This window comes from Lepus europaeus, chromosome 6, assembly GCF_033115175.1.
Source record: "Lepus europaeus isolate LE1 chromosome 6, mLepTim1.pri, whole genome shotgun sequence".
NCBI classification, from domain to species: Eukaryota; Metazoa; Chordata; class Mammalia; order Lagomorpha; family Leporidae; genus Lepus; species Lepus europaeus.
In genome coordinates, this window is record NC_084832.1 from 90,212,172 (window position 1) to 90,220,255 (window position 8,084).

The following is an 8,084-nucleotide window of genomic DNA, read 5'->3' on the forward strand; positions in this document are numbered from 1 at the left end:
AGGCAGCTTTGGGTTAAAACTTACCACTCAAGTATGGAGACAGAGTACAGCCAAATTTAGTTCAGTTTAACAACAGCGCTCTTGCAATTAAGAATCATTCCTGCCAAAACATCATTAGTACAAGATTGAAAACTCTGGTCTAGATTGTACCTCAAGGTTGCTTTCCTGACCACAACTTACTAGACTCCAAACTACACAAAGAGAGAAATTTCCCCAGTCTTCCAAAGTTTAAAAGAACAGGTAGGGCTACATCAGAGATAGTTATTCCCATTCTGTTGTCTCCAGAAGCTTACACTGGGAAGTGATCACAAACTAACAGGGAGGCCTTTCCTTAAGGATTGCACCTGCATGACTCTCTCACCTGTTACTCTTCTCTTTGAAAGACTTTGGGGCAAGCAGACTTGTAGGGGGCTTTCTGAAAACCCATCTAACAATAGACATTCTGACCTGGATTGTTTTTCCCCTCTTCATTTTCTGAATTGACTTGATTATGGATTAATATCATCTTTGCTATGGCTTTAAGGACTTAGAATGATGACAGCTGTTTAGAGTATACATAAATCATTTCAGCTAATAACCACAGTCATTGTTAGATCTGAGACAGTTCTATCTGCCCATTCTGCCTTAGATGTAGATTCTTTAATAACTGCATTTAACTTGAAAATATCTTCTGTTGAGTTTATAGAACATGTCTCGACCTGCTCAGCACAGGACAGAAAACTAAACAGATTTTAAAAGCATTCAAGTCACAATCTTGAAATACCAGAAAGATTTGAAGGTTTTATAAGGTTTACCCACCCATTATGTTGTCTTCCCCCATCTTTATAACCTAACTTAATTGCTTTGAAAAGCAATAATAACAATGACGATTTTTACCCAGATTTTGTCCGTATATATAAATCTTACTTCACTCACTGTCAAATATTTGCTATCTTTTGAAAATAATATCTTTACAACTCTATTAGATGGCAGCAAGTCTCCAGGATCCTCTCTGGGTGGAAAGGTTTCTCTGTGGGATTAGTTACATACAGCACCGTTTGGCATGTTTAAATCCAGACAGTGATGGGGCCGGAGTTGTGGCACAGTGGGTTAAGCCATTACTTTTTTTTTTTCCCCACAGGCAGAGTGGACAGTGAGAGAGAGAGAGAGAGAAAGGTCTTCTTTTGCCGTTGGTTCACCCTCCAATGGCCGCCGTGGCCAGCACGCTGCGGCCGGCGCACCGCGCTGATCCGATGGCAGGAGCCAGGTGCTTTTCCTGGTCTCCCATGCGGGTGTAGGGCCCAAGCACTTAGGCCATCCTCCACTGCACTCCCAGGCCATAGCAGAGAGCTGGCCTGGAAGAGGGGCAACCGGGACAGAATCCGGCGCCCCGACCGGGACTAGAACCTGGTGTGCCGGCGCCGCAAGGTGGAGGATTAGCCTATTGAGCCGCGGCACCAGCCAGCCATTACTTTCAATACCAGCATCCCATACTGGAGTGCCTAGGTTAAGTCCTGGCTCCTCTACTTCTGATCCAGCTCTCTGCTGCTGCACTTGGGAGGGCAGAGGATGATGCCCCAAGTGCTTGAACCCCTGCTCCCCAAATAGGAGCAAATGGAGTTCTGGGTTCCATACTTCACCTGGACCAATCCCAGCTGTTTCAACCATTTGGGTAGGAAACCAGCAGATGAAAGAACTCTCTTCCTCTCCCTCAATCTGACTTTCAAATGAAATCAAAATTTAATTTAATTAAATCCAGACCCTGAAGCCAGACTTCCTGCATATCCATCCAACCTTAAAACTTCCTTTGGGGTGAGTGTACACGGGAAATTGTATTTCCAAACTGCACAATCTCTCCATGTCCCTGTTTCCTTGTGTGTCAAATGGTAATAATCATAGCATCTCTCTCATAGGTATTCATCAGAATGAAGTCAGTGAAACCAGCAATTCGCAAAGCGTTGTCTTCAAACTTGCAGCCATAGCATTGCCTGGGACCTTATTAGAAGTGCGTATGTTCTGGCTCTAGGCAGGCCCATCAAATCAGAAGTCCTCCAGGTGGTTCCTACGTGGAATGGGAGGTCCCCAGATGGATTTATTCCAAGTTCTTCTTTCAGTGTGAGAGAAGAATTCAAAGCAGAGACTAGATAAAGTGCAGGTAAGGCAGCAGGTTAAAGAGAACAATCTACACTCAGAAGTGAAGGTGGGCAGCCTCCCTTCATGGAGACATACAAGAGAGCTAGGACGGCTCCCTGGGGAACCAGGCACCGTGGAAGAGCAGAGACAGTGCCATGCCAGAAGGATTTTGGACAAAGAAAATCTGCTATGAGGGGCTCTGGCATCAGTGGGAATCCTGTCCTCACTCGGGTTCATAGATGAATTTAAGTGACAAGAAAAAGAGCACCAAACTTCCTTCAGAAGGGTATAGCATGGAAAGGTGAGGAATAACTTCACAGTGGGGAAAAGTCAATGTCAACAGTCACAGATCATGCTGACAGCTTGCAGCCTTGCTGTGCTGAGGAGGGCACCTCAACTCCGGGGTCTTCCTCCCCAAACTCCAAGCCCCAGTCGAATCCCGACAAGTTGTCACACAAACTGCACTTGGGACCAGTATTCCTCAAAACTGTCCAGGTCACCAACAATGAAGGAAATGAGAAACTGTGCCAGTGGAGAGGAGCCTAAGGAGACGGGATTCCTGAACAGGATTCTGGAACACAGAAAGGCTGTCAGGAAGAAACCAGGGATATCTGGATGGGGCGGGCTTTGATTAACCGCAGTGCCTCACTCACTGTGAGAAGCGTGCCATATGAACTGTCTGTGCCCATTCTGGCTGCCGTGATAAAATACCTTAGACTGGAGTTGACGCTGTGGCAGAGAGGGTGAAGCTGCCGCGTGCAGTGCCAGCATCCCAAATGGGCACTGGTTCGAGTCCCAGCTGCTCCACTTCCCATTCGGCTGTCTGCTGTGGCCTGGCAAAGCAGTAGAAGATGGCCCAAGTCCCTGGGCCCCTGCACCCGTGTGGGAGACCTGGAAGAAGCTCCTGGCTCCTGGCTTCAGATGGGCACAGCTCTGGCCATTGCAGCCAACTGGGGAGTGAACCAGCAGATAGAAGACCTCTCTCTCTCTCTCTCTCTCTCTCTCTCTCTTCCTCTCCTTTCTCTGTGTAACTCTGCCTTTCAAATAAGGAAATAAATCTTTTTTAAAAAATTCAGTCTTTTAGTTCCCACAATAGTAAAAGCCTTAATTTTTCTTCTTTACACCAACTTCATAAAAATATGTTATGTACAATAAAACTTATATCTACAAAAAGTTGGTTGACAGACAATAAATTGTATGCATTTCAAGTATATAGTTCCATGAATTTGGCCAATAAGACTATCCCTGAGACACTACCATAATCATGATAGAGAATATTTCCATCAGGGTGGACATTTAGCATAGTGGTTAAGATAGCTGTTACCATAACAGTTAAGATACCGTTATCCCACACTGGAGTACCTGTGTTCAATGCTGGGCTTCAGCTCCTGGCTCCAGCTTCCTGTTAATGCTGACTCTGGGAGGCAGCAGTGATGGCTCGAGGGACTAGGTTCCTGCCACGCACATGGGAGAGCTGGATTGAGTTCTCAGTTCCCAGCTTCAGCCTGGCCCAACCCTGGCTGTTGTGGAGTAAACCAGTACATGGAAACTCTCTCTTTCTATCTCTCTGCCTCTCCAATAAACCAATAAATAAAAATTTCAACAAAAGAATATTTCCACAGCCCCAAAAAGATCTCTGGGCCTCTTTGTTAATGTTCCACCCTCAGACTCTGGACAACACTAATCTGTTTTCTGTTACTTCACATCAGTTTTGCCTATTCTAGAATGTCACATACATGAAACCATACAGGACGATCTGTCCTGCCTGGCCTCCTTCACTCAGCACAATGCACTCCACAGTCTTCCGTGTTGTCATGCGTGTTGGTGCTTTGCTCCTTCTAATTCTGTTTTATGAATGAGCCACCATTTTTGTCTCCATCTCCCTGCAGAGGGAAATGCAGGATAATTTCAGGTGGGTTCCAAGCAGATGCTAAGATGAAGCTTGGGATGAAAGGTGCTATTGGAGCCAGCCTCTGAGAAAGAGAGAGAGCAGATTGGAAAGCAAGAGAAAGCAAACAGCAACACAGATCTGACCAATCCTTGGCCAGCTCCACAGAAGGCTCCAGAACTGGTGCTCACCACCAGAATTGTCCAGAAAAGGCGTGTCCACCTCACTCAATGACAAGATTGGGCTTTTCCAAAAAAGGCATGGGGTAGGCCCTCATGTGACTGACATCGAGAGTTGACCAGACTCACACAGCTGGACAGCAAGTCCTTCCTTAAGAGGGAATCTGAGTGGCTCATTTCCCTCCAACCATAACATTTTTTCCAGTTTTTGGCTGTTGTGAATAAAACTGCCAAATAAACATTCATGAATAAGTGTGTTTGTGTACGTATGTTTTCATTTCTCTTGTGCGAAAACCTAGAGATGGAATTGATATGGTATATGATGAGTGTATTTTTATAAACTGTGGAAACTATGAGCTTCTTTCCAAAGTGGTTGCACAGTTTCACACCAGCATCGGCGATGCAGGAGGGTTCTCATTGTTCTACACCCTTGCTAACAACTGGCGCTGTCAAACTTCTCAATCTTGTCCATTTTGCTGGGTACAGAGTGACATTTTATTGTGGTTTTAATTTGTATTTCTCTGGTAATAATTATATTAAACAATATTTAGTGTGCTCATTGGCAATGCACATATAGGTAATGTTTTCTCCCAATCGATGGCTGGCTTTTTAAATCTTTCGAAAAACAGAGATTAAAATTGTTCTCAGTATTTTATTTTATGTTTACTGTTTTGTGTGACCTATACATTTTTGCTACCCCAAAGTTGCAAAAACATTCTTCCATGTTTTCTTCTAGAAGTTTTATAGTTGCAAGTTTCTATTTAGGTCCTATGATCTCTTTTGCATTAATTTTAAGAGGTAAAGATCAAAGGCCATTTATTTTTTCATACAGAAATCCAGTTTCTCCAACGCCATTTGTTAGAAATTTAATCCTTTTTTCATCGAATCATCTTGGTCTGTTGATAATCTGTGTGTGCATCTAATCCGTACCTTGTGTTCTATATTCAATTTATTTGTTTTTGGTTCAGTTTCATACCATCTTGATTACTTTTGAGAAAGTCTTGAAAACTGGTAGGGAAATTTCTCCACCTTTGTCTTTCTTTTGTAAAGTTGTCCAATTTCATATCTTTTTCATTTCAATAGTTTTAAAAATCAGCTTATCAATTACTACCACCCCCCCCAAAAAAAAAAAAAAAAAAAAAAAACCTTGCTGGGATTTTAATTGTCTTCATGTTTAAATTTGTCAATTTTGAGAGAATGATCTTTTGAAAAAAATGTTGCGCCTCAATCCACAGACACACTACATCTGTCCATTTGTCTAGATATTCTTTAATTTCTCCGGGTAGTTTTCAGTGTCTTTCGATATTTTGTTAAATTTATCCCTGGGTACTTCCAGGATTTTTATGATTTTGTAAATGGTTCTGCTTAACAATGGCTTTTTAAAATTTCCTTTTCAGTTTATGTTTTTTATTCTTCCTCTCTTTCTCTCTGTTTTATCAACTTGCATCTCACTGTAAGATCCACACGGAGGGAAAGCGCTCCCCTAAGCTCTCCTGCTCGCCGCCGCCCCCTCCTTCCCTCCCTGGGACCGTCCTCTGTCCCAGCCCTGGGGCAGGGCGGCGCCCCCTCCCCCACCTACAGCCTTGAGCCCTCCTCCCCAGGGTGTCTGGGTCGAGGTGACTCAGACGTGGGCCCAGAGCCAGGATCTCCTCTGAGGCTCCCCATCCAGTTCCAGAAAAGCACCCCCACCCCTTCCCCGGACTATTCAGTGGCAAAATGCGCTGTGGATACAGGGCGCGCCCAGACACCTTCTCACATTCTAGGACCAACGGTTCCGGTCCTATTGGGACCAACTCTGCCTGTTCGTGGCTTCTTGGGCTCCAGGGAGAGCCCAGGGAGTCCCGGCACCTGGGCGGCGTTTGATCAGGTGCCGAGAAGGGCGCGGCTCCGGGGGAAGGAAGGAGGAGGAAATGAGCGTTCTGGTGGCTGAACTTAATGGGATTCGCATCCAGCCCGATTTACAACCCAAATGACTGCCCGGGCCACAGAACGAGGACACGGGATGGAAAGCCCAGGAACGCAGGGGAAATGGCTGCCAAGGCAGGGCAGCACCTACGGCTCCCTGAAGCACCCACCAGATGCGCAGGCTGCCTCCCTTGCAGTTCCTCCAAGCTCTGGCAGCGGCTCATCCCTCAGTCTGTCTGGAGACAGACGCTCCTTGAAGGTCCCGCCTGCGCTTCATGCCCCCCCTCAGTGTCTAACGTGGTATTTTACTCATAATTGCGAATATCTTTCTTTTAAAACTAACGAAACTTCTGGTCACCTAGAAAACTAAAGCATACATCTTTTCCTGAACATTTTTTAAAGTTTTTTTTTTTTAACTTTTAATTTTTTAAGATGTATTTATTTATTTGAAAGGTCGACAGTTCCTTGTGGGGGTGGGGGGAGTGGGGTGTTCACTCCCCAAATGGCCGCAACAGCCAGGTCTGAGCCAGGAATCTGGAAGTCCATCCAGATCTCCCATGTTAGTGCAGGGGCCCAAGCTCATGGGTCATCTGCTGCTTTCCCAGGAGCATTAGCAGGGACCTGGATCAGAAGTGGAGCGGCCAGCACCCAAATCATAAGGGATGCCTGCCTTGCAGGGGGTGGCTTATTCTGCTATGCCACAATGCCAGCCCCTTCCTAAACATTTTTTTTAAAGGATGATACTGGAGGTTGAGGGTGGGAGGCGATACACTATGGCTAAACCTCAGCCTCTAGCATCAGTGTCCCATATGGGCACCAGTTCATGTCCTGGCTGCTCCTTTTCTGATCCAGCTACGCTGTGGCCTGAGAAAGCAGTGGAAGATGGCCCAAGTCCTAGGGCCCCTGCACCCATGTGAGAGACCTGGAGGAAGCTCCTGGCTCCTGGCTTTGGATAGGCCCGCCTCCAACTTTTGTGGACATTTAGGGAGTGAACCACTGGATGGGAGACCTCTCTCTCTCTCCCTCTGTTTATCTGTAACTCTGCCTCTCAAATAAATAGATAAAAAAAATCTTTAAAAAAAAGAGGGGGACAGAGAATGATACCACTTTGGGACAACCACAAATTAGAAAATGTCTCCTTTTCCAGGTACAGCATATGATATGGCCAAATAAATATTCTTGGAGGGAGAGACAGATCTCTAGCATTGAAACATTTTGGAACAAAGTGAGTTTTTATTTTTTATTTACTTTTTTTTTTTTTTTTGACAGGCAGAGTTAGACAGTGAAAGAGAGAGACAGAGATACAGAGAGAAAGGTCTTCCTTTCCGTTGGTTCACCCCTCAAGAGGCTGTTATGGCCAGCGCGCTGCGCCGATCCAAAGCCAAGAGCCAGGTACTTCCTCCTGGTCTCCCATGAGGGTGCAGAGCCCAAGCACTTGGGCCATCCTCCACTGCCTTCCTGGGCCACAGCAGAGAGCTGGACTGGAAGAGGAGGAGGAGCAATTGGGACAGAATCTAGCGCCCCAACTGGGACTAGAACTCAGGGTGCCGGTGCTGCAGGCAGAGGATTAGCCAAGTGAGCTGTGGCGGCAGCCCAGAGTGAGTTTTTAAAAACCTCCTTTGATAGAGGCCACCACATTTTCCAGGCAGAAAATTCCTTCAGTAATTTCTCCATATCTCACACACAAACTTCAACAACAGCCTCAGGTGGCAATGTCTGCTTTGGAAAGGTAGACCTCAGAATTCAGGATTCTCTGGCCTCCAACAGGTTTCTATTTTGCTTCCTAATGTAAATCAAAGGGTTGATTTAATCTACAAGCCTCCATTGTCTAGGTAAAAATTCCTTAGAGATCTTTGCTTTCCCTTGAACCTTTTGCAAGGCAATTAGATCCTGTGCTGTGTTACTGCTTGTGATGCAAAAAGCTGAGCTCCAGGGAATATGAAATTTGGTCTTGGAGAAGATAATTACCTAAGTATGAATAATACCCTAGGCATCAATTC